The following is a 27,737-nucleotide window of genomic DNA, read 5'->3' as shown; positions in this document are numbered from 1 at the left end:
TGTTGGCTGCATTTTTAAGATTAATTCCTTAGGATAGTTTTCCAGATGTAGAATAAATGAATCAAAGTATGATTATTTCTAAGGCCATTGATGCATATTGCTTAGTTGATTTCCACAAATAATATACCTGTTTATATAGTCATTAATTTTATTTTAAAATTCTAAGTCTTTGTTTCATTTATTGAAGCTTTAACTTGGAATTCTGTTTTAATAGTTTCTGATATTTGGTGAATACAAGGTGGGAGTAGAATTCTGCCCATCTTTGACTGTATTTTATTCTTGGAACTAAACCAAAGAGATATGTGTTAGGGCAGTTGAGTCATATAATACAAGGCAAAGGGGGATTTTTCCCATGAACAGAACAAGGGTGAGGGCCCTGCAAGAGGAACAAGGGTAAGGGCCCTGCAAGGTTACAAAAAAACTATTCCACTGAATAAGCTATGTGCATCTACTAAAAACCTATTTCCAAAAGAAAGACACTGTATCTGTGGAATACCACAGAGTGGTAAAAGATGGATGAAAAAAACTGAGAGCTACATGTAACACCATCAAAAATTAAAATAAAATAATGCAGAAAAGTTAGATCTGTTAGAGTCTAGTAACTAGACAAGCAAAACAAAAGAGATACCAAAGGAAAAGAAGTCTGTTTCCAGGGATTTAATGGGGCTGAAGTCGATAGATGACTAGCTGCAAAGTGGCCTAAATTTTGGTATACTGTATATTAAAAATGTGCCCGGTAGATGGACAGAGATATAGGTATAGATACATATGTTATTTTTTAAATAGTTTACAGATATGATCTTAATTGTAACTTATTTTTTCCTCTAGGTTTTATTTTCCAACTAGCCACACCACATTTCCCTTCTGGATACCAACTAACTTATTTTCTATTGGCATCCTTAAGTTTGGCAATATTTTTAAATGACTTCTAATTTTCTCTCAGTATATAAATGGTGATAGAATATTGGCTAATTCATAGTAGTTTAATCATTGTGGGCACATTTTTTATATCAAACATGTAAGATTTTAGGTATATTTCACATACAAATTATTATTGAAGTTTAAACCACTACTTCTTGTCCACTAAATATCCCATGGAAAATAGTTTATGCTTCTCTTGTTTTTTTTATGAACTTGTATTATTAAGTTGGTAATTTCTATTATGACATTAAGACAAAACAAAACTGTAGTGCTACTATTTTAAAGCCAGTTACTAGGCTGAGTATGATAATAGCTCAATTTTAAAAATAAAATAATATTTATTTTATGGTAATTATTGCTAAATGATTATTTAGACTTTGTAAAATAGCATTATGTCACCATTTTGGTATTGTAACTGCCTTTTGCTGTTGGTCTTTTTACTTTCTCAGAACTAATTATTTTCATGTTTTCTTATATTTTTAATGCAGTTAGAGAATACTGGCTTCTGTAACACTTTTTTTTTTTTGAGTTGGAGTCTCACTCTGTCGCCCAGGCTGGAGTGCAGTGGCACACTTACGGCCACCCCAGCATCAACCTGCTGGGCTCCAGCGATCCTTCAGCCTCAGTCTTCCAAATAGCTGGAACTACAGGTGCGTGCTACCACTTCCAGCCAATTATTTTGTTTATTGTAGGGACTAGGTCTTGCCATGTTGCCCAGGCTGGTCTCGAACACGTGGGCTCAGGCAATCTACTTGCCTCGGCCTCCCAAAGTGCTGGAATTACAGATTGAGCCATCAAGCCCAGCTGACACTTTTTTTTCTGATGTTAATCTCTTGGTAGTTTCTTGGTAGTATGAAAATATTACTACCACCTGACTTGAGTGTCTGTGTGTGTGTGTACTTGCCCGGCATGCAACTGAGAGTAAATGGAAATATTTTTGAGGGACTGTTGCAGCTTGAGTTGATACTTTGTTTCTTCTCTTTTTGGGCAATAAATACATCTATGTATGCACACTATGTACAGTTTTATGATTCCATTCTTTCCTTGTTTTTTTCTCTTATTGGCATTTTCCTTTTTCTTTCCTCTCACATGCATGCATACATGCACATACACACACATATATGAATTTTCACATGTTAAAAATAATTCAGGATATAGATATAATTTAAATGCTTAAGTTTTACTTAAATTTTCTTTTTTTTTCTCTTTCATTAAGTTATGGTCATCTGTAATATTTTATGTGTTTCTGAGTACAGGTTGTTCTGTCCCTCACTGTTTTATGTCTCTCTATAAGTAGTAGTACCAGGTAATCTCTTAGATTTGACAGTCTTAAACTTCAGTATGCAGACAGATCATCTGGGGATCTTATGAAAAATTCAGGTTCTGATTCGTTGGTCTGAGTGGAGCCTGAGAGTTTTCTTTTTTCTTTTTTTTGAGTTGGAGTCTCACTCTGTTGCCCAGACTGGAGTGCAGTGGCTGCTTCTGGCCACTGCAGCCTCCAGCTGCTAGGCTCCAGCAATCCTTCCACCTCAGCCTTCCAAGTACCCGGAACTACAGGCATGCGCTACCACGCCCGGCTGATTTTTTGATTTATTGTAGAGATAAGGTCTCGCTGCCCAGACGGGTCTCTAACCTGCCGGTCAGGGAATCCACTCACCTCAGGCCTCCCAAAGGCCTGTAATCCCGCGCCTTTGGGAGGCTGAGGTCAGTGGAATGCCTGAGCCGGCGGGTTCGAGACCTGCCTGGGCAACTTGGTGAGACCTCATCTCTACAATAAATCAAAAATGGGCCGGGCGTGGTAGCGTGCACCTGTAGTTCCAGCTACTTGGAAGGCTGAGGCGGAAGAATTGCCAGAGCCCAGCAGGTCGAGGCTCGGTGGCCGGAAGCGGCCACTGTACTCCAGCCTGGGCGACAGAGTGAGACTCCAACTCAAAAAAAAAAAAAAAAAAAATCAGTTTCTTCACACCATTAGCTATGAGACGAGTATCTACAAAGATGGGAGAGTATATTTTCTTTTTCTTTGATTTAGTAGTTTAAGACATCCTTGAATCTTGATCTTCTGTGATAGTTTCACATATAGCTTCCCTAATTTATTTTGCCACTTAGTGTAGAATAATGATACCATGTATTAAGGTTTATTTTTGGTGATTAAAATTTATGGTAAATCCTCTCCAATTGATGGTTGAAAACTTTTCTACTGGAAGTTTTGAAGTTGAAGGTTGAGGGTAGGGAATTAGGATCAAGGATCGAGTACCTGGGGTAAGTCTGAGAACTAGATTACTACATAGAAATGTTTTTATTCTTTCTCATTCCTGTGGTTATCACTAGGAGAATCATGGACAATCAGATCAAACATGATTACCCGTTGAAAGTAAGAAAATTATCCCATACATATGCAGGAGTTTTTCCTGTTATGCTTTTAAATAATATGTCTTTTATGTCTTAAATAAAGAGATCTAGTTTTCTCTATAAAAACAGAGCGCTTTAAGCAATGAGGATGTGTATCAGAATCTGCATAGTGATTAGAAGGTGACTGGTTTCAGAAGGAGATGATATAACCAAGTTCTGCAAGTTGACCCATTATTTGCAGTCCAATAGTCAAAATGTGACCCGCTGTCAAAACACTTGTATTTTTTAAGCTGGTAGTCGTAAAGTGTCTTGGTTTACAAAATTGTTGTGGAAAAATGACCAAATTACCTATGTGACTGGTTCCTGAGGTGGCAGAAGTCACACAATCTGTTATAAACACAAAGGAAAGTGGGAAGCCTTTGCTCTGCAGTAAACTCTGTGCTTGAGAATTAATTGTATTTTAATTTAGGACAAAAAAATTACCCAGCACAGATTTTGTTTTTTCAAACATTATTTTAGAACTAGATACAATATTTAAGTTATATTTCCAATCTTATTTGTTTGTGTATTTTCAATGAATATAGATTGTCCTTTCTTTAGTCAGCCTACGTTTAAAAAGCTTATGTTTTGCCGTAATACAGTAGAATTATTTGTGGTAATGTTACAAGTCTCTAAACTGCATGAACATTATCCTGCTGTTTTATTGTTTTATAATGTAAAAGTAAATGCAAGCATTAAGAAATGTACAGTGCTGTCAGGCTCCTTTAGGATTTAAGAAAATTGCCCTAACTATTGAAGAACTGAAAATAATCTTTCAGGTCGCAAAGAGCAGTTGTTATTTATAATACTACCAAACATTTTGCTTTCTTTTTTTCTCTACATAGTGGTGATTTGAGTCAATGCTGAAGAAACTCAGATTTTATTTGATTTCAACAAACTGCTATTGCCTTGTAAGAATTACACATAAAACGGCATGGTTAAAAATGAGAAGAATATAGAGAACTCATTTTTAACTCTAACTAAACCTAAACCATAAATCTGTTTCTAGTAATAGTAAAAATTGTGTACCCCAGCTTCTTGATCTGACTTGTAAATTTGCTATAATAGGCACAAATACTATGTGTTAGTCACAAAACTGTGAAATTATATTGTGTTGCAAGCTCCTCGTAAAAACGAAACAAACATACAAACAAAATTTTAAAGCCAAAGCCTTCCCAAAAAGTTCTCACGTGGTGTTTTGGATTTTTAAAATATAAGAAAGTAAGTATTCCTTATAGTTTTAGCCTTTTGTTTTATCAGTTTTAAAATATTTCCATTTAAATGGAGATTTTGATTTTCCATCTGGGGCTAGGTAGAAGCCATTCTATTACACTACTAAAAGAATAATCCACTTTAACACAACATTTCTCCCTAAAGGGATGGTCTTTTCTAGTCATAAGGTATTATTTTTCTCAGAATGATATTAACATTCATGATGTAGTGATTTTATCTTGATTTGAAAGATGTTTTGTTCTGGCAGTAAAAGGGATTAGGAGAATGTCGTTTTGTATCCTATTGCTAAAAAAAAAAAAAAAAAGCCTTACCTTGTTCAAGATTAGGTATTACTCATTTTCAAAGTGTTTTGGGATGGATGTGTTTTTATAATATACAAATTTTGAACTTGGTGAAATGGAAATTGCCAGATTCATTAAATTGAATTCTTAAACATTGTGTTGTGCAAATATATTTTTTTGAATATATCAAGTAGCAGGTTTGAAAATTCCTGAACATGTTATAACATTTTTTTGCTTTCATTTTCTTTATGTCTCATAAAGAAGCCTTTTGAGTACACAAGAAAAGCGTTAGAGCAACCAGTTACTTCATTCAGGAACATAGATGTGTTGATTATGCCTCAGCCTCAAAATTTATTAAAACTTTAAGATAAAGAGGGATTACATTAATTAAATGGAATGTCTCAGGCAGAAGAAGGAAGGCTCTGAAGGCCTTTCTGCTATTTGCTGGGTAAAGTCTTGGTGTGCAGAATGTAGCTATCCAAGGCTTAAAGCACGTTGGGACCCTGTGTGGGATGCCAGCACCATGCCCCTAGGCACGCTGTCATTCAGCCGGCAGATTAATTAACCAGGGGCTGCACAGTCCTCCTGTCGAGCCTCATGCTTTCAGTCTGCCCATTCTTGAGGCAGAAAATACAAGGGTTTAAAAACCTGGAACATTCAAAAAAGTTTTTTTCTTAACAAAATCAGAGTGTATAGTGACACTTTTGTAGGAATAGTTTTGCTCACACATATACCTATATATATATACCTGTATACACACACACACACACACACACACACACACACACACACTCTCCTTATATATATATACTGATATGCACATGTATATGTATATTTATGGTTATATATTTTTATATAACTATAAACATATATGTATATTTCCTCTTTCTGTGAGTGATTTTAATGGATTAAAAATGTTAAAACTCAACCAGAATATGACAGTCTAACCTCCAGAGAAGATTTATCTAGTAGCAGTGTGTATCCTTTAAAATTCCTAATTAATGATTTATTAAATCACACTGGGTAGTGAGCTCTTAATTATGATATAAGAGTAAGTTAATTTAGGTAATTCAGAATTATGCTGTATTAACAGCTATATGTTTTAAATGAGTTTGTACTCTTTATTTTGAAATTTTAATTAAAAACTTTTGTTTCTGGGGTAAAATTTTATTGTTAATCTTTATTTTACTGTTCCCGGAAATAATCACATACTCTGTTGAAATTCAAGCCTATACTTATAAATTTATGATGTTTCAACACTCACCTTAAAAAGACATTTCTATATCTGACTGATCCCAAGGCTGCTCATTCACATTTTCGTTAAGATTACTGTCTGTTTATATTCAGCAAGGACATTTCTATTCATATGTGCATTAAAAGATATTGAGATAAATGAAAATTTTACACTGTAGTGTTTTGTTTAAAAAACTTTTAATATGTCTGACCTATATATTCATCTTTAGAATGAGTACATTGCATTTGCTTGTTTTCTCTTTTCAGTTTAGCTTGTCTTATAATTATATTAAGCATCACTATTAGCTTATAGATAAAATATTAATAAATCTGATTATTTTTCTATATATAGGCCAAAATCTATGTTTATAAGATATTTTATTTGTACCTTAAAATTAAGAAAAAACAAGGAAATGACTAACTGTAAAAAGGGCATGTTTTTATTCAGGTTTTTTTTAGCATTGTAGAATACAACTCTCTCACCCACTCCCAACCCTTTTTCCCCTGACACTGTCATTTTTTAACACTCTCATTGGAATTTATTTTGTTGTAGTAAATAAAAGACAAGTCATTATTAAACAGATTTTACTGTTAATTCAATGTATGATTACCCTTTGCCATAGGTACTTTTAAGGGCTTTTATCCAAAATAAAATTCATTAAAAATGCAATTAAAAAATCTATTGTTAATGACTGTTTGAGTGACTGGCTCATAATTGGCTCATTACAATAAAAAAGCAACTGTTTAAAAATCTTGACAATGAGCTACAGTACAGAGTGAACACTTCATTGTAAGACCCTATGTGATTACAGGATCCTCAAGGTGAAGCAGGGAAGCATGTAAATCGGAGACTCCAGCACAACTTTCTCTTTTACACCAGTACAGTGAGTTCAGGTCATGACCTAGCATGGACTGTAGAAGTAGGAGCCCTTCTTATTTATAGTGTTCTATGATGAAGAGTAAACTTAGGTAATATAGTCTACTTAAATGCTGGCACTCAGACATCTCTTTGTTTCCTTTCCCCAGAAATCTTTTCAGTTGACTTAAATTACAAAGTTGTAATCAGGAAATCTTTAGTTCTTTGAGGCAAAAGTAACAAAGACAGTATTGTCATATAAGCCATCATTATTACCTGCCCTCTTGTCAATGCAGGAACATATGTAAATAGTTTTTTTTCTAGCTCCAGAATTAAAAAAAAAAATTCCTAGAGATTTGGTTTTGTTCAAGTATTTTAGTGATTTCATATTTGAATTACTTTTAATTAATTTTATTTTTAGGCCATGGGTCCGAAGTAAGATAAAAATTTAAACTCAGTGATGCAGGAAGAAAAGTAAACTTTACATAATAAGTTTTTTGCTTAACAACTCAAAGTTTTATTTCCCTTTTTGCATTTTGGGCTTGATTTGACATACTGTATGTGAACTTTGCAATGTCAAAATTTGTACTGCCAGACATCAGCTGTTCTCTTTAGTGTATAAAATTTTAAAATACTGACAAGTGTAAATAAGAGTGGTCATTAAATCTCTGCTTAGAGTTCTACCTATATAGTAAAAATATTGAGTTTCAACAGTAGTTTAAAGGGCTTCTTTAATGAGCCCTATAGTTCCAAAATGCTTTTCCTGTTTCAGGCTAGAAAAACAGTAAAAATGTTAAAGACTGATGACTCCTGCTTTTGTTTAGTCTACAGCAGCAATATTAATGTTACTTTTGTGTTCTGGTGACTGACTTAGGTGTAATTTTTCATTACATGTATTAAAAGTGGAATTATTTTGAACTCTGAACTTTAGACCAGCCCATGTGTGAGCCTAGAGTATAAGTAAGGCAGTGAATTCAGGATCAGAATCATTCAAGACCACTCACATTATTAAATGCAATCAGAGAATGTTGACATTAGGAGTTTAATGTAAATTAGGAAAAAACTCTCAATGAGATATTCAACAGTTTTAAAAGAAATAAGACAAATTTAGTTGTTCTCATTGTACCTTAAGTAGCCAAGCTGCTTTGATATTTCATCATTACTCTCTTCTGTATGTGGAATGCTTTGCATTCTTCTCATTACCTTATTTTGTAAACTGCATTTTTTCTCAATAGAATTAAGAGAAAATGCCTGCTGGGAAATACCCATTTAAAATATAGTGGAAATCACATTGTTTTCTAGTTGCATTTCTCTTTAAAGATCTACTTTATGCAGTTTACCTTTACTCTTATAATCAAAACTGAGCAATGCATTTCTCACACTTGAGGCTGAGTGAGACAACTTCAGTCTACCTCACACATACATGTAGCTGAGCATGCAAGCTGACACCTTTGTGATTTATAAATATAATTTGATAAACCATTTGGTTTAATTATTTGACAAAGTCATGGCTGTGTCATACCAGTGCCAAAATATTTTATACATGTAGGAATTAATGTAGCTAAGAAAACTATTGAGACTAACACTTCACTGTTTAGTTCATGGAGATATTTTATAATATTTATAATTTGATGGGTAGTCATGCTTAAATCTTAGGGCTTGGAAATAGGCCTAACATTTCTGACTTTTTTTTTAAGCTTCGAGTGTTTTATAATTTACTCAAAAATGTAGGGTTCTTTGTTCTTTGTTCACTGGCATTTCAAGAAAGAGGCTCTATATTTGTATTAATATTTTAAAAAATATTTTCTGTATATTGCTAAGTTTCGAGTCATTTCATAGGGAAATAATGATAAATTAAGATTCTGATGTCTCCTGTGACACATTAATTTACGTCCAGGGCATATTGATTTTGAATATTAAAAAATAACTGCATCCATTCATTTATCAAATGTGTTCTGAGTGACTGCTCTGTTCCGGGTATGGGATACAAATATTATAAGAAAATGACCCAGGTCTCTTAGAGCTCATAACCTAGATTACAATTGACAGTATAATATTATATCATGATGATAGAGGTTTTCTTTTCTTTTTTTAATACATGTTGTGTGAATACACAGGAGAAAGAGAGATTGGTCTTTACCTGGGGATGGGACCTGATGGGCAGTTAAGAAAATGGAGAGTAGTAAGATTCATTAAGAGGAGATGAAAGATGAATGACTTCCCAAACTGAGATAAAATTCTATATGGAACATGGGGATTTGACAAAACATGGCATATATGTCTCATAATTTGGTGTGACTAGACAGCATGTATAAATAGTGGCAGGAGGTAAAAGTAAGAAGATAATTGTGGGGAGGTTGTAAAGAGTTTTGTGTGTCTTGCTGAGGAGTTTCGAGACCCCATTCTGTAAGTAATGGGGAGTCATGAAGATTATTAATTTAAGAAGCAAAATGGATAGATTTATATTCTGTAGTAGTGTAGAGGAGGCACAGAGAGAGGAGAAATGGGGACTGGGTCATTTGAGATACTATGATTAAGGTATCTCAAAATAGAAGATAGTGACACTAAAAAGGGAGAAATCAAAACTGGTTAAATTGATAGAAGATATCAGAGGGAAAGAACTTGGGCTTTGGTACCTGGTTGTCCAGCTGCCACTTACTGTCTATGTTCCTTTTCTGTGAAATAGAGGTAAAAATAGCCTACCTCAAAGAGTTGCTGTGAGGTCTGAATGAATTAACAGAGTGTTATTGTTATGCTATTATTTAGAGTCAAGAGTAAGAAGAGAGTACTTTTTCCTTTTCCCTGAAGTCTTTTGATAATGAAGAGATGACTTCTTAGAATCAGTAGAAGAAAAGAGTTTTGCAAGATGAGAGAGGTTTGGTATGTATATAAATTAAGAAATAGAAGAAATTATTGAAGGTACAGCTTAGAAATGGGACAACGGATTGAACAAGATCCAGGAAGATTTACAAATGATGGAATGAAGAGCACAGTTGACTAGCTCTAGACAAAAGAATATGAATATGTTTAGAAATGATAAATAAAGGACTGTCTATCTGAGTTGCTATTTTGCTCTATGATCTGGAGGAAAGACCACTAACCTCAGATGGGTGCAAGTGAGGGTAGTAATGAAGTGCTTTGAGGAGAATTTTAAATATTTGGAATAATCTCTTAGTAGAAAGAAAAAGGGGACTAAGGATTACTAAACTGACCAGGGGTCAGAAGGTTGAAAAGGGGACAGTCTTCAAAATGCAACTTCAGTGAAATTAAAATGTAAACTAGGGATGTTTGTTAGGTAAGATTACTTTTTAAGAAGTGTGTTACTTATTATATCAAGGGCAAGTGATGTTATATTTTATTATGGAAATAAAGCATTCCCAAAATCATAGTAGACAAAAACTGCTAAAATTTCTTTTTTTTATTTACATATTTATGTTTGAGTTGGAGTCTCACCATGTCGCCCAGGCTGGAGTGCAGTGGCATGCTCACAGCCACCACAGCCTTGAGCTGTTGGGCTCAGGCAATCCTTCCACCTCAGCCTTCCAAGTAGCTGGAACTACAGGTGTGTGCCACCATGCCTGGCTAATTTTTTGATTTATTGTAGAGATGAGGTCTCACCAATTTTCCCAGGCTGGTCTCAAACCCATGGGCTCAGGCAATCCTTTCACCTCGGCCTTCCTAAGTTCTGGGATTATAGACATGAGCTATCATGCCAGGCCTAAAATTTCTGTGAGAATGACCTTCAAAAAAAAATAGAATGATCTTCCATACTTTAGAAAGGAGGATACAAAATTAATATTAATTTAAGTGAATTCAACTGTTCAAGGACTATATTTTCTGGGCAACAAATAATAGATGATTCGGTCACTTTATAATAGACACTTAAATATATCAGTAATGAAAAAATGTCATGCCAGAAAACTATACACAAAATCAAACAAATAATCCTCCCATTATAGTATTAATAATGCTGCTAAGTGGAAATATGTGACTAAATTCCTACTTAAGTAAGTTAAAATCAAAGTGAGCTATCCATGAATAAGTTAAACAAATGTTTGTATAACAATATGTTGCAGTTTTTCTTTTCTTTTCTTTTTTTTGAGTCGAAGTCTCATTCTGTCACCCCGTTGAGTGCAGTGCCATGGTCACGGCTTACCACAACCTCGACCTCATAGATTCAGGTGATCCCTCTGCCAAAGATTCCTGAGTAGCTGGGACTGCAGTCATGCACCACCATACTCAGCTAATTGTTTTTGATTTCTGTAGAGATGAAGTCTTGCTATGTTGCCCAGGTTGGTCTCAAACTCTGGGCCTCAAGTAATCCTCCTGCCTCAGCTTCCACAAAGTGCTAGAATTACAGGCCTAAGCCGCTATACCTGGTGGAGTTTTTCCTTATTACACTTAAGTTGCTTCAAGAATTATTCCAGTTGACTTTTTTATTGTTCAAATATTTCTTTGTAAAAATGTTTTTTTCTGTGTTTAACTTATAAAGCAGTTTTCTCAGTTTAGCTGAGCATAATCCTTAAAATACTACCAGTTGGTTTATAATGATTTGTATTACAAAGGATTAATAAGTACCCTAATGTTAACTACTTACTATTCTTTAACTGTTTGGAAATGGATTTCGTATAGTTTGGATTCATCACATAAAGCAAACAAAACTCTGAATGAGAGATTATTTGTCAATAGGGGAAGTGGGTAGCAGTAGTAATGTTAGGGATTCTGGTGGCATTTTCTTTGTTTTCTCTCCATTTTCAGTAACTACCCAGAATCTCATTTGATGCTTAATTTTTTTTTTTTTTTTTTTTTTTAATTTTGGGCTGGGCTTGGTAGCTCAGCCTGTAATCCCAGCACTTTGGGAGGCCGAGATGAATGGATTACTTGAGCCCGTGGGTTCGAGACCAGCCTGGGCAACTTGGTGAGACCTCGTATCTACGATAAATAAAAAATTAGCCGGGCGTGGTAGTGCATGCCTGTAATTGCGGCTACTTGGAAGGCTGAGGCGAAAGGATCACTGAAGCCCAGCAGGTCGACGCTGGGGTAGCCATGAGCATGCCACTGCACTTCAGCCTGGGCGACAGTGTGAGACATCAACTCACAAAAAAAAAAAAAATTTTTTTGTTCAAGAAAATTTCAACATTTATGAAAGTAGAGAAAATTGAATTATAAATCCTCATGTAGCATAGCCATCTTTCAACTTCAGAAATTTTCAACTCATAGAGTGCTTCATTTGCAATGTATAAATTCCTATGAAGTCTTAGTGCTAGGGTAATAATAACCAAATCTTAATTATAAATATAGAAGAGTTCAGAATAGCATTTAAAATTAAGTATCAACTTGTATGAACAGATGTTGAAGTAGTAAGTTTTATTTTTCCCCAAACCATGAGCATTTTTAACCCATTGTTTTTATTGTTTTCCAGTTAAGAAAATTAAAGCATCATAATTCTAGATCACTTATAACAGAGATTAAAGTCAAATATCAAACATCTGCCGCCTAAATAATAAAAATTGAACTTCTCTTGAAAATGTAATGTGGTAAACTTAAATTGGAGGAGTTAAAGTCAGGGTTGAGAGCAGCTCTGACCTGTTGAATAGTCCTTTTTTCACCCTGCTGAGAAAAACTAGGAGAACTATTTTAAAACATAGTCATGCTTAAAAGTACTTGGAACAAAACAGAATCAGAATGGTTTTCTACATTTTCTCTAGAAATTTTTAAATAATTACTAAGTATCATAATTTGTGTTTCTGATGTTTCTTAATGAGGCAACAAAAATATGATCAGAAATTCATTTTATACTTAATTTTTCAAGAACATACTTGCTTCACTTATTAAAGAGAGAGAGAGAGAGACAAGCAACATACTGACATTCCAGAATTCAAGTCAACTCAATGGTTCCTAAAATTTTTCTCCAAGTCTTTATATAACAGAGATCGACCTTTTTCTTTTTACCAGTAGGTTGATGAAAGATTGTAATATGCAGTTAGCTTTTTTGTAGTTTTCCTCTTTGGTGTGAACTATGATGATTCCTGGGAAGAGTTACATTTGTCAGAAATGGACCCCGTGTCAGCAGTTCGGAGTACTGACTGAATGTCTGACTAAGCTAAACACTAATCCAACAGGAGAGCTGCTCCTACATTTGGGAACTTCACTTTGCTAAAGAGTAAAGAAACAACATATGAATAAGAGATATGGTTTTCAATAGAAAGTGATGTAAATGCAAAAGGAAGCCTCTAATGTCTTTCCATAACTTACTTTATGATTATTATTATTATTATTGTCATTATGGTAAATAATCTTGTGAAAAGAGACTGGACAGTGAGATAGGGAAAAAAGAGAAAGAATAAATGGATAATCTTCTGAATGAAAAAATTCATATAGTACATAGTCAAACTAAGTCATATTTTTAATGTTAAAAATTAGCTACTGCAAAAAGGGAGTACACATTAAAATCTGCTGGTTTGCAGTTTGCTTCTAATAGAAACAAAATGCTAGAAGATATTACAGGCTTGAGTGGGTGTGGTGCCTTGCCCATACTTAGTAAGTATTTGCTAAACGAATAAATAGATGTCAGTGAACAAAAAAGTGGGAGTTTGGCCTTCATGTGGACAAGTGTATAGTAAAATAACACACACAACTTGTAGAACCATAGATTGAGTTAGTTAAATCTCAAAAAAGGATCTGAGTCAATATATACTTGTTTTAAAAAACAGCCCTAATGCTATCATTCTCCTTGATCATCACCAGACTGTATTGCCAGAAGATGCTGTTCTGAGAAAAGGTAGTGAATATCAAATTAAATTGACATGGATCATATTGAGTTCCTTGTTAGTCTGCTAAAAACATCTGCAAGGTGAGAATATAGTCATCAGTGGCCCATTTATTGACTGCATCAACATGATTCAGCTCATAAAAATTATAAGATTTGAGACTAAGAAGAGGAAACTTCTGATCAAGGGAGAGCCCATCCATATCGGATAGAGTGATTATGATGCTGATTATGTTGTGGTGTAAACTGATGTATTATCCTGGAAAAATGTAGGGCTTACTTAAGGGATGGATCAACATATTACATAGGAGTAAACTTAGAAAACTATGATAACTCCTTTAAGATGATTAGCTGCACCTCTTATCTCTTCAACTGCATGACCTCTTTGTGGAAAACCACATCGTTACAGTTAATGACCTTTCTGACACCCAGAAAACTGGATAGTTCCTTTAGCAAACTAATTGTTATGGGCATGGTACTGCCAGGAACCTCAAGCCTGCTTCTACTATCACTGCTGCAGCTATTGGCAAAGTTCTTCCTGAGTTAAATGAGAGGCTTGCCAGCATCATACCTCTGTACATGTTCCCAACAGTCAGACTTGCTAGTCACAGTGGAAAGACAGTGATAAAGTAAGCCTCTGATAGATACAATGAGTCTGATTTCCTTTGTTGATGGAACTAGTATCCCCCATAATATTAAACAAGCTCATCTATTGTTATGCCAGTGATTTTGGCTATAACAACCATGCTGTTGACATTAGGAGCCTGGGGCCTCTATGGCAACTGCCATGGTACTATCTTTCTTGTCTTTCACCTCCTCAGCTTTTTTCTCTCCCCAAAAAGCAGTGGAAAAATTATTATTTCACACCTAAACATTTTCCCAGATTGGAGATATTTCTGTATTCTGTGCCATTAATAAAATGTGTACTTGGACCAAATTTGGTAGGCTAGGACAGAGGAGGTGCAAATAGCAGCTTAATATGCATTTGTAGCCAAAAGACATAATTAAGTCTCATAATCATCAGGAAACGAACTTGGGGGAGAAAAGGAGGAAGGAAGGGTCCTACTTTTCCACAAACCCTGAAAGTCCTGCCTTTAGAATAGTTTATTTGGTTTTGGTTGTAGCTTCTCTGGTGAAACTTTGTCAAGATCAGAGAGAGTTGGAAAGAAGTATAAGTAATAGCGAGTTTATTCAGTATCTGGTATTCTAGAACTGACAAGAGAAAAATTTGGAAAAAGAAAAAACTATAAACTGAATTTCTTAAGGAATAGCAAAGTGGAATTCACTAATTCAAGAGGTACAAAATTGTGGAAATGGCTAATTAATTTTCCTATTAAAAGAAATTCTGTGTGGTCTTAAAGTAAGTGCTAAAGCCTATATATTAATACATATAATACGATACAGAATTATACTTTGACAACTTCTATATAAAAATAACTACATGAATAAAGACAAAAAGAAAATACAATGAAAATAGAATAACCTGGGCTGCATTAGCTGGATTGGTAAAATGTAGTTAGACCTGGTATTGTGACAAAAGTTAAACATATTAAGACATGTCTGTTTCAAATTATATAGGAATCACTAAGGATCTTATTATGTATACTCCTATGGTAGAATGGCCCATTCTCACCAATAGTCACCAACAAGGAAGCATGCACTTTCCATTGGTGGCCATTTCTTAACTGTACTTTCTGGGAGGTAGGGAGCTATGGGATAGTGAAGGAAAAAATAGAAGAGTTCTGGATAACTTTAACTTTTTGCTTTGATAACCATGTGACAATCTGTGTAAAAATCTGTTTCTTATAGTAGTCAAGTAAGAAGATAATTATTTAATTTTCTATCCCAAGAAGTAATTTAATTTTTAAAGAAGAGTAGGGAGGGAAGAGTGAAAGAGGGATAGGGAAAAGAGAACTAGTACCCATATATAAGCGTGTGACTTTTTGTTAAAAACAAGGAACCTGAGACTGGAAGGATTTGTTGTTGTTTTTAAACATTTTCTCATTCTAGATCTATTTCAGAGCAGGCCTTTCTGAGAACTGATAGACATTTGGGGGCATGGTGAAAAACTTTTGAGATAATATTGAGGTCCTGGGCTTTTACATTTCTAAACTGAGGGATCTCTGTATATTCAATGGCAAAAAAGCGGTATTAAAATATGAACTTGCATAATGCTGTGCTTGATAGTCTGTGTCTGCTCAGCTATAGAAAGTGAGGAGGGTGATTTACAGAGTGACTAATATTGCATAAACTTCCCTCTAGTGTTAAACAGAGAAGAGTATAGCACAGTAACAGTTAACAATAACAGACTATTTTTAGAGATAGGAATCTTTTGATCTATCAATTTATGTAGTATCAGGTGTTTCTAAACTATTGTTCTTATATTATTTTTATGCTGTTGGGTAATGTTAGCGGAATATTCATTTTCCCTTAAATATATGGTACTTTCAGTAGATAGTTTTGGAATGACAATTGAATAATAACTAAATAAGTTTGAAGTAGATCCATTTTGTGCCTTGATTTTTATTACTTTTAATTGTGATTTGGGGCCATCTTTTCCTCTTCGTTTTACTGAGAGTTCATTGAAATTTTGGTAGATTGGGATTTTTTTCTTGTTCCTTTCTTCCCCTGGAATATAGAGACTGATTGAAATCAGGTCGTTTTTTTTTTTTACTATTAATGAATTAGCCATGTTATGGAACTCTGCTTTCTCAACTTTTGATTGTGGATATAGCTTTTTAAAAAACTATGGGTAGCCCTTTTAGGACAAGGAAACTTGTAGCTTAAAAGGAAAACATTTTAGAGAATAGAGTCAATTCTAACTCTGCTGGATAACTACATATCATGATGTCAAAGATAGTTTCCAAAATGTGTAAATAGTTGAGAGTTTTCTCTTGAGCAACTCCAAAAATAAAATTGCAGTATAAAAAGAAAGCTCACTAATATCATTTCTTGATTCCATGATATTTTTTATAGTTTGTATTATATTTCCCCTTATTCATTTATTTAATAAATATTTGTTGAGTATTTACTGTTTGACAGGCCTGAGACTGATGTTCATTCCTAGGAGTATAATGGTGAGCAGAAAAAGATGTACTGTGTGTGAGCATCTGCTTAGAGTATAGTAATTAGTCTATGTTAATTGCTAATTAATTATATAATTAGATATTAGTATCTACAGACATTAATCAAATAGACCATCTAACATAAAATTATAGCTATGAAATATGCTTCAAAGGAAAAGTACAGGAGGCCATGAGAAAGAATTTAAACTAGTCAAAGATTAGGAAAGGTTTTCTTAAGGGATGCTTGAGTATGAGAGATATCTCCAATCAGGCAGCATCTGAGTAAGTGCTAGAAAGAAAGTGTTTTGGTCTGAGATGGGCATAAGCAAAAGCCTCTTGCTGGCAGTAGAACCATCTTTGTAGGTAGTAACAGACTGAAAGAAAACCAGTGTGACTGCAGTGCCCAGAGTGAAAGTTGAGAGTGAAATGTTAAGAGACTAGAGAAGTAGGTAGATTTGGGTAGCAATTACATAGATTGTTTTATTGTATTCATCAGCTGTCCACTTTAATATACTTTTCTATGTGTATGAGGGGGGAATCCCCCAAAAAACAATTTATTTATTAAAAAATTATGTATTTTTTCTTATGTATTTGACCTTCAGTCACCTTCAAAGTACTCTCCATTTGATGCAGTATACCAATTGAGACACTATTTTCCACTGTTCAAAACAGTTTTTAAACTTGACAATTTTGATGCCTTTTGGTGTTTCTTCTATTTTTTTGTTTCACCTCTTCTACATTGGCAAAATGTTTCCCTTTGAGGACTTTTTTCATCTGGGAAAGCAAAAAAAGTCACTCAAGGTGAGATGGGGTGAGTAGGGAAGGTGCGGTGTGGGGGTGATACTGTTTTTGGTCAAAAACAGTGAACGCTCAGTGCATTGTGGGCATCCGCGTTGTCTTGGTAGAAGAACCAATCATCTGTTTACCACAACTCCGGACGTTTTTTCTGCAAATTGTGATGCAACCTTCTCAAAACTTCCAGTTAAAAACTTTGGTTGGCCATTAAATCTGGAGGAACAAATTCTGAGTGTACTGCAAGGGGCCTGCCCTCCAAAAGATAATTCTGGTTTTTAGGGGATCTCTCCTCGTATATTATACTTCAATAAAAAAAGTTTACTTAAAAACTTTTTGAGTGCACTTCAATGAAGAGTTATGACTCCAAAGTTTTATATAACAGAGCACCTGAGAAATCCTCTTATTTATATAACTAACCCTGAATTGTACCCCACATCTTTAAAATAAAAACATTTTTAAAAGAAAGAAATCTTCTTGTACACATTTCCAGTCACTCCTTTCCCAATCAGGCAACTACTATCCTGACTGCATTCATCATAGTTTATTTTGGTCTGGTCTTAAACTTTATATTATTGGAATCATAATATTTAGGAGTTTATGTTTGGCTTCTTTTGCTTCATTTTGTGTGTGTAAGATATGTCGGTGTTTGCACATAAAAGTAATTTGTACATTTTTATTATAACATAGTATTTCATATGAATATGTAATATTTTGTTAATTCATTTTACTATTGATAGTCATTTGGATTATCTTTAGTTTGAGGCTATTGCAGAAAATACTTTTATGCATATTTTTGTATATATCTTTTGGCATACATATACACACATTTGTGTCAGAATCCCGTGCCTTTGGGAGGCTGAGGTGAGTGGATTGCCTGAGCCCGCGAGTTCGAGACCCGCCTGGGCAGGCGAGACCTCATCTCTACAATAAATCAAAAATAATTAGCTAGGCATGGTAGCACGCGCCTGTAGTTCCAGCTACTCGGAAGGCTGAGGCGGAAGGATCGCTGGAGCCCAGCAGGTCGAGGCTGCGGTGGCCAGGAGCGGCCACGGCACTCCAGTCTGGGCGACAGAGTGAGACTCCAACTCAAAAAAAAAAAAAAAAAAAGAATGTGTACAGGAGTCAAATTTGCTGGGTCAAACAGTATGCATATGTTCAGCTTTAGTAGGTCTTGCTATACAGTTTTCCAAGATGGTTGTACCAGTTGGCATTCTCATCAGCGGTATATGAAAGTTTCAGTTGCTTCACATCTTTACCATCACATAGCAAGCAAGGCCACTTTAAAAAATTAATAAATAAATATGGCAACCCCCCCGGGCCCCCTCCCACTCTTGGAGCTTTTCAGTCCTCTCAATAAATCCTGCTTTCTAAAAAAAAAAATAAATAAATAAATATTACTCATTCTGGTGATACGTAATGTCATGCATTGTCGTTTTAGTTTGCATTTCATTGATGAGATTGAACATTTTTTCATATGTTTCCTGGCCATTTTGATATTCGTTTTTGGATAGTGCTTAGTCAAGTCTGTTGCCCATTTTTCTATTTGGTTCTCTCAGATTCATTTGTAAGAGTTTTTTATATTTTTAATACAAGTCTTTTGTCAGATAGATGTTTCTCTAGTATCTTTCATTTTGTAGTAGAAAAATACATTTTAAAGCTGGGCTCGGTGGCTCAGCCTGTAATCCTGCACTTTGGGAGGCCAAGGTGAGTGGATTGCCTGAGTCCACGGGTTCAAGACCCACCTGGGCGACTTGGCGAGACGTCATCTCTACAATTAAATCAAAAAATTAGCCGGGCGTGGTAGCACGCGCCTGTAGTTCCAGCTACTTGGAAGGCTGAGGCGGAAGGATCGCCGGAGCCCAGCAGGCCGAAGCTGCGGTGGCCGGGAGCAGCCACTGTACTCCAGTCTGGGCAACAGAGTGAGACTCCAGCTCAAAAAGAAAAGAAAGGAAAAATACATTTTAACTCTTTTAGTTAGAAAAATACTTCAAGTTACCAAATTTTTCCCGTGTAATTAGATAAGGCATTTGTATACAGTGTTTAAGAAATTTTTTCCTACCATCAAATCATGAAGATATACTTGAAATTATTTATGTATGGTGTGTGATGGGGTAATGATTCATTTTTTTTCCCATGTGGATATTAATTTATCTCAGTATTATATACTGAAAAGATCCCAATACACTGTGCTCTCATCTTTGTCATAAAGCATGTAACCATTTATGTCTGAATCTGTTTCTGAACTCTATATTCTCTTACATAGGTTAATTTGTTTCTTCTTGTATAATTAGAAAACTTTGAATTAGTACAGATCAAGGTTTCTTGTAGGGTTGGTTTTGTTCTGAGGCTTCTCCTCTTGACTTATTGATAGCCCTCTTCTAAGTCTCTAAATGTCTTTCTCTGTGTCTGCAAGCAGGTCTGTGTTCTCATCTCTTCATAATTTTAAGGATATCAGTCATATTGAATTAGGACCCACTCATATAACCTCCTTTTACATTTGCATTAATTACCACTTCTAGCCAGGCTCGATGGCTCAGCCTGTAATCCCGTGCTTTGGGAGACTGAGGTGAGTAGATTGCCTGAGCCCGCGGGTTCGAGACCCGCCAGAGCAACTTGGCAAGACCTCATCTCTACAATAAATCAAAAAAAATTAGCCGGGTGTGTTAGTGCACACCTGTAGTTCCAGCTACTTGGAAGGCTGAGGCGGAAGGATCGCTGGAGCCCAGCAGGTGGAGGCTACAGTGGCCAGGAGTGGTCACTGCATTCCAGTCTGGGCAACAGAGTGAGACTCCAACTCAAAAAAAAAAAAAATTACCACTTCTCCCAATGCATCACAAGCTAAGGTACTGGAATTTAGAATTTCAACTTACAAATTTTGGGAAGAAACAGTTCAGCCCATAACACAATAGCATCAAATTATTTGTTGTTGATATATAGAAATATAATTTTAATTTTGAATTTTGGTCTTGCATTTAGTGACCTTTACTTCACTTATCAGTTTTAATAGTGTACCTATTAACTGTTTTGGATTTTACTGCATGCATGGTTATATTACCTGTGAATAATGACAGTTTATTTTTTCTTGGTCTTAGAGTAAAAGCCTTTAATATTTTACTATTAAGTATGAAACACGCTGCAGGCTTTTGGTAGAAACATTTTCTAGATTCAGGTAACTCTTTTTCTATTGCTCATTTGTCAAAAGTTTTTCTTTTTTCAATCATGAGTGGACTTTGAAGTCCATAGACTATCTGAATGTTAATTATGGGGAAAAGTTGACTGATAATTTTAATATGGTGAATGGCAAAAAAAGAAGAATTTTTGTTCCTCAGAAATTGAAGTTTGTGGTGTCTCTTAGTTTCTACAAAATGGAAAGGAATGAGTTGGAGAAAACTTGGAAATTACTTGAAAGTGTTAAGTTTAGGCTGAGTGCGGTGGCTCAGCCTATAATTCCAGCAATTTTGGAGGCCGAGGCGAGAGGGTTGCCTGAACCTCGGGGTTCGAGGCCAACCTGGACAACTTGGTGAGACCTTGTCTCTACAATAAAAAATTACAAAAGCTAGCTGGGTATGGTGGCGTTCATCTGTAGTTTCAGCTACTTGGGAGACTGAGATGGAAGGATCGCCTAAGCCCAGCAAGTCAAGGCTGTGGTGGCCATGAGCATGCCACTGCACTCCAGCCTGGGTGACAAGAGTGAGACTCCAACTCAAATAAAAAAGAAAGTGTTAAGTTTCACTGAAAAAGTTAAAAATTCAGCCATTTAATATTTCTAAAGATCTAGGTGTTTATGATCATCAACATTTGAGTGATTTTAGCATAATTTTTATTTCTTTAGTTTTTGCCAAACAGGAAAGTTAACATTATCCAATTTATTTTCAGTTAATAGTTGAAATAACTGCTCTGGTTACTTTGCTTTGGTATTTTGAAGTTTAGTACTCCAAAATAGTGAGCTTGTACATGTAGATTGCACACACTGTTATTACTTGGACCTATTCAGAAATCATTAAAAAGCATGTCTCAGACAATGGATAATAAAGCCCTTGTCTTGATAGTATTAATAGCAGTAATAAAAATAATAACTAAAGGTAATATTTCCTGAGAAAATAAAATGTTCTAGGTGCTATTATAAGTGGTTTACATGAATTAGGACAGTACTTACTATAATTCTCATAATGCTATTCTATCCTCCATTTTTTAATAAATAGGGAGACTGAGATACTGAAAGATAAGTTTCCTGCTCCTGGTCACAAGACTTACAAATGATAGAATCATGATTTGAACCTAGGCACTTGATGTCAGAGTCTTCTTTGGAAAGCTGTGTTATGTTATGCTGGGATCTAATTTTTTAATTTTAAAACAGAATATTACATGGGGAATAATTCATTTTAATTCCAGACACAAAAAATATAGCAGGAGCATTAAATACGAGTTTTCCATAATATGACTTTGTTATTCACCTCTTCATATGCTAGGTGCATAATTCTCCTCCCCATCATTCCTAAACCATTTAGTCTCACCACCTTAACAACCCCTCGCTATACCGAACTACTATTAGATCCCAGCATAACATATATTCTGCAGGCCACTGCAGCCTCAACCTGCTGGGCTCCGGCGATCCTTCCACCTCAGCCTTCCAAGTAGCCGGAATTATAGGCATGCGCTACCACACCTGGCTGATTTTTTGATTTATTATAGAGATGAGGTCTCGCTGCCCAGGCGGGTCTCGAACCCGCGGGCTCAGGCAATCCACTCACCTCAGCCTCCCAAAGGTGCGGGATTACAGGCTGAGCCACCGAGCCCGGCTACTAAGGTTTTAACAACTGCTTTCTACTCTTTTCATAACAAACATATGTATGAGTATACTGCTAGCTCAATAGGTTAACCTAACCAACATTCGAAATAAATTTGTAAAGTGTAATTCCTTTGTGAATTGAAGTTTGCATGCATACTTCACACAACACACCTATTTAATATTTGTGGTTGTTTAATTCAATTATTTGGAAATAATGAATGAGCCAGTTGCTTTTTATTTGTGACTTTAGATTCAGTTTCTAGCCAAGTAAAACCATCTCAAATGTGTTTTATTATTTATATGAGAGAATTGGTAAATTAGCATGAATATACTACTCTTAAAGTTAGTGTCCTTATAGTAGGAAACAGAACCATCTATATTTTTTAAATGTAATGGATGGCAATAAAAATCAGACTTAAGTAGTTTGTGCATTTGGTTGTATATTTGTAAGATTTTTGTCTTGTGTCTAGTAAATCAAAATAGTGGAATTTATTATTCATTTTTTTTCTATACCTTTGCTGTGATATTTTAGTGTAGTAGTTATAAGCCCAAACTCTGGAGCTAACATGCCAGGGTTCAGGCCCTGGTGTCATATGACATTTAGTAGTTGTATGTTCTTGTCCAAGATACTTAATCCCTTGTGCTATAGATTTCTTCCTTGAAAACCAAAAATAAAAGAACAAGCCTTATGAAATTATAGTGAAGATTAAATTAGATAATACATGTAAAATCCTTAGTGGAGAACATGTATTTTTTTAGCAAGTCAATTATTGTCATCAGTGCTTTCATACTTGTAAATCTCAGTCATTAGTGGCCAGTGAAAATAATCCTTTGGGAGATGAAAATGTTTCTGAATCTTAGGAAATCGTATTCCTGTAGACTATTATTACCAATAAAGAGGAAGAGAAATTTTATTAACTTCTATCACTTATATGATACATAGTTTTCATTTGTTAACTGGTAGATATTCTCATGGTTGAATGAAAAATTTCAATCACAGAATAGGTAAATGAGTTATTTTCCTTTGTTGTCCTGTTGTCCTCTGTGATAGTGAATTTTATGCATAAACTTGATTGGATCCCAAAATCTGGATGCCCAAATACCTAGTTAACATTATTTATGGGTGTATCTGTGCGGGTGTTTCCAAAAGAAATTAATGTTTGAATTGGTAAACAGAGTAAAGAGTATTGTCATCTCCAGTTTGTTGTAATCCTGAATACAACTAACATGTGAAGGAAGAGAGAATTCCCCCCTCACTTTCTGCCTGTCTGCTTGAGCTGAGACATCAACCTCCTCCTGCCCTCAGCACTCCTAATTCTCAGGCATTCAGGCTTGGACTGAAAGCTACATCACTGGCTTTCTTTGTTGTTCTCAGGCCTTTAAATTAATCCACTGGCTTTCTAGGTCTCCAGTTTGCAGCAGCAGATTAGGGGACTTCTCAGCTTCCATAATCCCATGAGCCAATACTTTATAATACTAAATTGTCCTCTCTCTCTCTCTCTCTCTCTCTCTCTCTCTCTCTCTCTGTGTGTGTGTGTGTGTGTGTGTGTGTCTCCCTCTCACCCTCTCTCCACACACACAATGTTCTGTTGTTTCCCTGGAGAAACCTGAATAATACACTTATTATTTTATGTTGACCGTAGCAGGTTAGATGACTGATTGACAGTGCTACTGAGGAAGTGGTTATGGGAAGAACTTGACAATTAGAATACTAATTTCAGTTGCAGTCTACTTTATAGAAGTATCTACAAATCCTGACATTTTATACCTGCTAACCTTATAGTGCTCTTCTTTACTCTGTGCCAGGCACTGTATGTAGATGTCTGTTAACTTTCTCTTCCCTCGTGTTGTATAGTCTTTTATCTATTATCATTCTTCCATTCTTTAACATTATATATATAATATTCTCTTGAATTACTACTATGATTTGAATGTCCCTTCCAAGACTTATGTTGAAATTTAATTGCCAATGTAATGATATTGGGAGGTGGAACCATTAAGAAGTGATTATGCCATGAGGGTTCTACCCTCAAGAACAGATTCAATGCTGTTATCACAGTTGTGGGCTCCTGATGAAAGAGTAAGTTTGTCACCCATTTTTCCCTGTCTCATGTACTTCCTTACCATGTGATGTCTTCTGTCATGGGATGACCCTCACCAGATTCCAGCATCATCCTCTTGAACTTCCCAGTTCCAGAACCTTGAGCCGAATAAACTTCTGTTCTTTATAAATTACCCAGTCTGTGATATTCTGTTATAGCAGCAGAAAACGGACTAAGACAATTCCCAAAGCAAATTGAGATGGCACAATGTGTTTAAGCAATGTGGCTTTCGTCAGACATCACATTCTTCCAGATATATTTTTCCAAACGGAAAGATGGCTCAACATTTTCTATTATTATTTTAGATGAAATGTTCTGCAATATGTTGTTGATATTGTACTGAAGTAAATACTGTATGCTCAAGTCTCTCAGGGACCCTCATGAAAATGAGATGCATGTCCCAGGAGGCTATCTCAGAAAAGAGAAATTCTAAATAAAATAGCATGAATGAATTGCACACATGAGTTTATTGCAAAAAAAATATTCTTTTGTATAATCCTGGACCTAAAGAAAAGAAAATGTTGGCACAACAGATTGCTGTCATTATGTGGCTCTATGTGGTCACATATGGCTTAAAAACATAGCACTTCATAATTGTTCTTTTTTTTGTTCAAATAGACTGAAAGTTTTTTGTTTTACAGTGTTGAAGTACAGTTAATTTATTAGTTACACTCACCTTCATTTGGTTTATTGCAAACCTCTCTTTATGGCTGACAATTCAGCCTACTTCTGTTCTCTTTCTTTCTTTTCTTAGCTGGGCTCGGTGGCTCAGCCTGTAATCCCGCACCTTTGGGAGGCTGAGGTGAGTGGATTGCCTGAGCCCGCGGGTTCAAGACCCGCCTGGGCAGCGAGACCTCATCTCTACAATAAATAAAAAAATCAGCCGGGCGTGGTAGCGCATGCCTGTAATTCCGGCTACTTGGAAGGCTGAGGCGGAAAGATCACTGGAGCCCAGCAGGTCGAGGTTCCGGCCACCGCACTCCAGTCTGGGCAACAGAGTGAGACTCCAACTCAAAAAAAAAAGAAAGAGTAAGAAGGAACCACAGGAATCTCAGAGTTTACTGTTAAGTGAAGTGCAAATTAATCCAAGGATTGAAGTGCATTTGAAAAAGAACTAGTGAGGCTGGAATAGATTTAGACCAAGTAAGGAGATAATTGCTCAAATAGTCTTCTTTTAGCCTTGGGGTGTTTTCTTTAAATTTGGATGCCCCTTATGTATAAAGAGGCTTATGCATAAAGAGGCTTATGCATTTTCAGTGGTTTTATCTAATTGTTTGTCAAAAAATAGCTTATTTCTTTTTGCTACGTTTAAAAAGTAAACATTATTAGATTTTTTTAATTCAGAAAAGTATTTTAAATGTTTTAAATAAGATAATCCAGATAAACTTTGTTAGCATTCTGTAAAAAGTACATTATTAGACAAAATTGTACATGAAGATACAGAATTTGTTCTTCATTCTCCCAAAGCAAAACATTTAATAGTCTTAATTATTGCTCCAGAAAAAAAAGGTTTAATATTTAATCTTTTGTTATGTGAACATAAAGGGTCTTATTTTATGTACAGTATTTTTATATACCTCAAGGTTTTTCCTAGAATTTCCATTTAATATTATGTTGAGGATATTTTTTCCCAATATTTGCTCTTGGGTAGGTATTTTTGCTGATTATTCAGAGAAATTTAAACATGAGAAAGATATAGGCCCTTCACTGTAAGAATGTAAGAGAGTAAGTTTTGGCTGTAATTCTAGTTAATATTTATTGTATGTATACTGTTTATTTGAGTAATGTGTTAATTGGGTCTTTGATTACAAGTGACAAAAACCAAGTTAAGCTAGTTTAAGATTAGAAATAGTGTCAAGTACGGAAAGGAATTTAATGAAACTGGGATTGGGGATTAGAGCACTTCAGAATTTCTTATATCTTATCTCTGCTTCTCTTTGCTTCTCCATTCCATATTCTTTGAATATACCAGATTTCTCAGATCCCCAGGTCATGTAGTAGAAAGTGAAGAGTCCGTCTTAGCCTGAGATTGAAATGTTTTTTAATCCAATTTCAAATTTCTGAGAAACCAAAGATATTAGGCGACTGTTTTCTAGAAAAAAAGATACTGGACAGGCAAACTCATATATTTACAACATTCATTGTCTGGAATTATAAACTTCTAGGTGACTTTATAGCTTGCTATGCACAAAGTTTCAGTATCAGTCATATATTTTTAGGGAATTTAGTAAGATACAGTTCTCCTTATTTCTGAATTACGGAGTCTATGGGCCTCAACCACATTTCATAATTTCATTTTCTTGATAATTTCTTTCCCGTCATTTTAATCCCTTTTATAGCCTCAGAACTTTATCCTAATAATATGCACTTTATTTCTCTTTTTTTCACTTAATATGCACTTAATATGCACTTTTCACTTAATATGCACTTTTTTTTCACTTAATATGCACTTTATTTCTTTTTTTTTTTTTTCACTTTTCTCATTACTTAAGTTAGCTAGTAATTTCTGGTATCCTAAAGTCCAAAACCCATTTGGAGGAAGATAGTTGGTATTGGGAAGAAAGAGCCCTGGACTGTGAAACAGAAGTCTGGGTGTTAGCTTTGAGCTCACTACATAGTCATTATATCACCATTATCTAAATATAGCATAATATAGTAAACTGTCAAGTTCATCACAAGCTCATTGTGAGAAGGGTCAAATGAGATAATGTATATAAAAATATTTTGTAAACTCAAAGTATTATATCCAAACAAGTTATTGTTTGACATTTGACACTGGGAAAGTAAAACATGTGAAAAGGAAGTCTTAGAGTGCCAACTGATAAGAGATTAATGAAGGTATATGATTTGGTGGAAGAACAAAGGATAATTGAATAAGAATAGCTGGCCACATTTGTGATATTGTAAAAATGAAGAAATTAGATTAATTGTTAAAGATTGCTCATATCTGCAGATAATTCATGCTGATGCGTTAAGTAGAAGGTGAATCATAGAATAAACTTGTCTTTCTAATGACCCTATCTTGACAAAGGAGAGTAAGACCATTTAGTTATTTTAGACATGATAGTATATCCTTATGTACAAATTGTATAGTAATAATTTAAACATTAATAAGACAATACATGGTAGCACAAAAAAATCTTAAATATCTTTGCCAATAATTTCCAATTTTAAAATTTTGATGTATTCCACATCTACTTTCTAATCCCCACTTCCCTCTCTACCACCCAGGGAAATTTTTGGCTATGTTATTTACTAGCTATGTGACCCTGGGCAATTTATTTAACTCCTGTGTGTCCCATTTT

The 27,737-nt window shown here is 35.0% G+C and overlaps 1 protein-coding gene across 2 annotated transcripts in view; it reads left to right on the top strand.

Annotated features, from left to right (window-relative positions):
• The window catches only part of DPH6 (diphthamine biosynthesis 6), a 200,029-nt gene that overhangs the window by 32,724 nt on the left and 139,568 nt on the right, over positions 1-27,737 (top strand). The gene's annotated exons all lie outside the window — the stretch shown is intronic.

Source organism: Carlito syrichta, unplaced genomic scaffold (genome assembly GCF_000164805.1).
Source record: "Carlito syrichta isolate Samal-C Ts95f unplaced genomic scaffold, Tarsius_syrichta-2.0.1 Scaffold308818, whole genome shotgun sequence".
NCBI lineage: Eukaryota > Metazoa > Chordata > Mammalia > Primates > Tarsiidae > Carlito > Carlito syrichta.
Note: the sequence above shows the minus strand (reverse complement) of the source record. Positions and strands in the feature narration are given on the sequence as shown.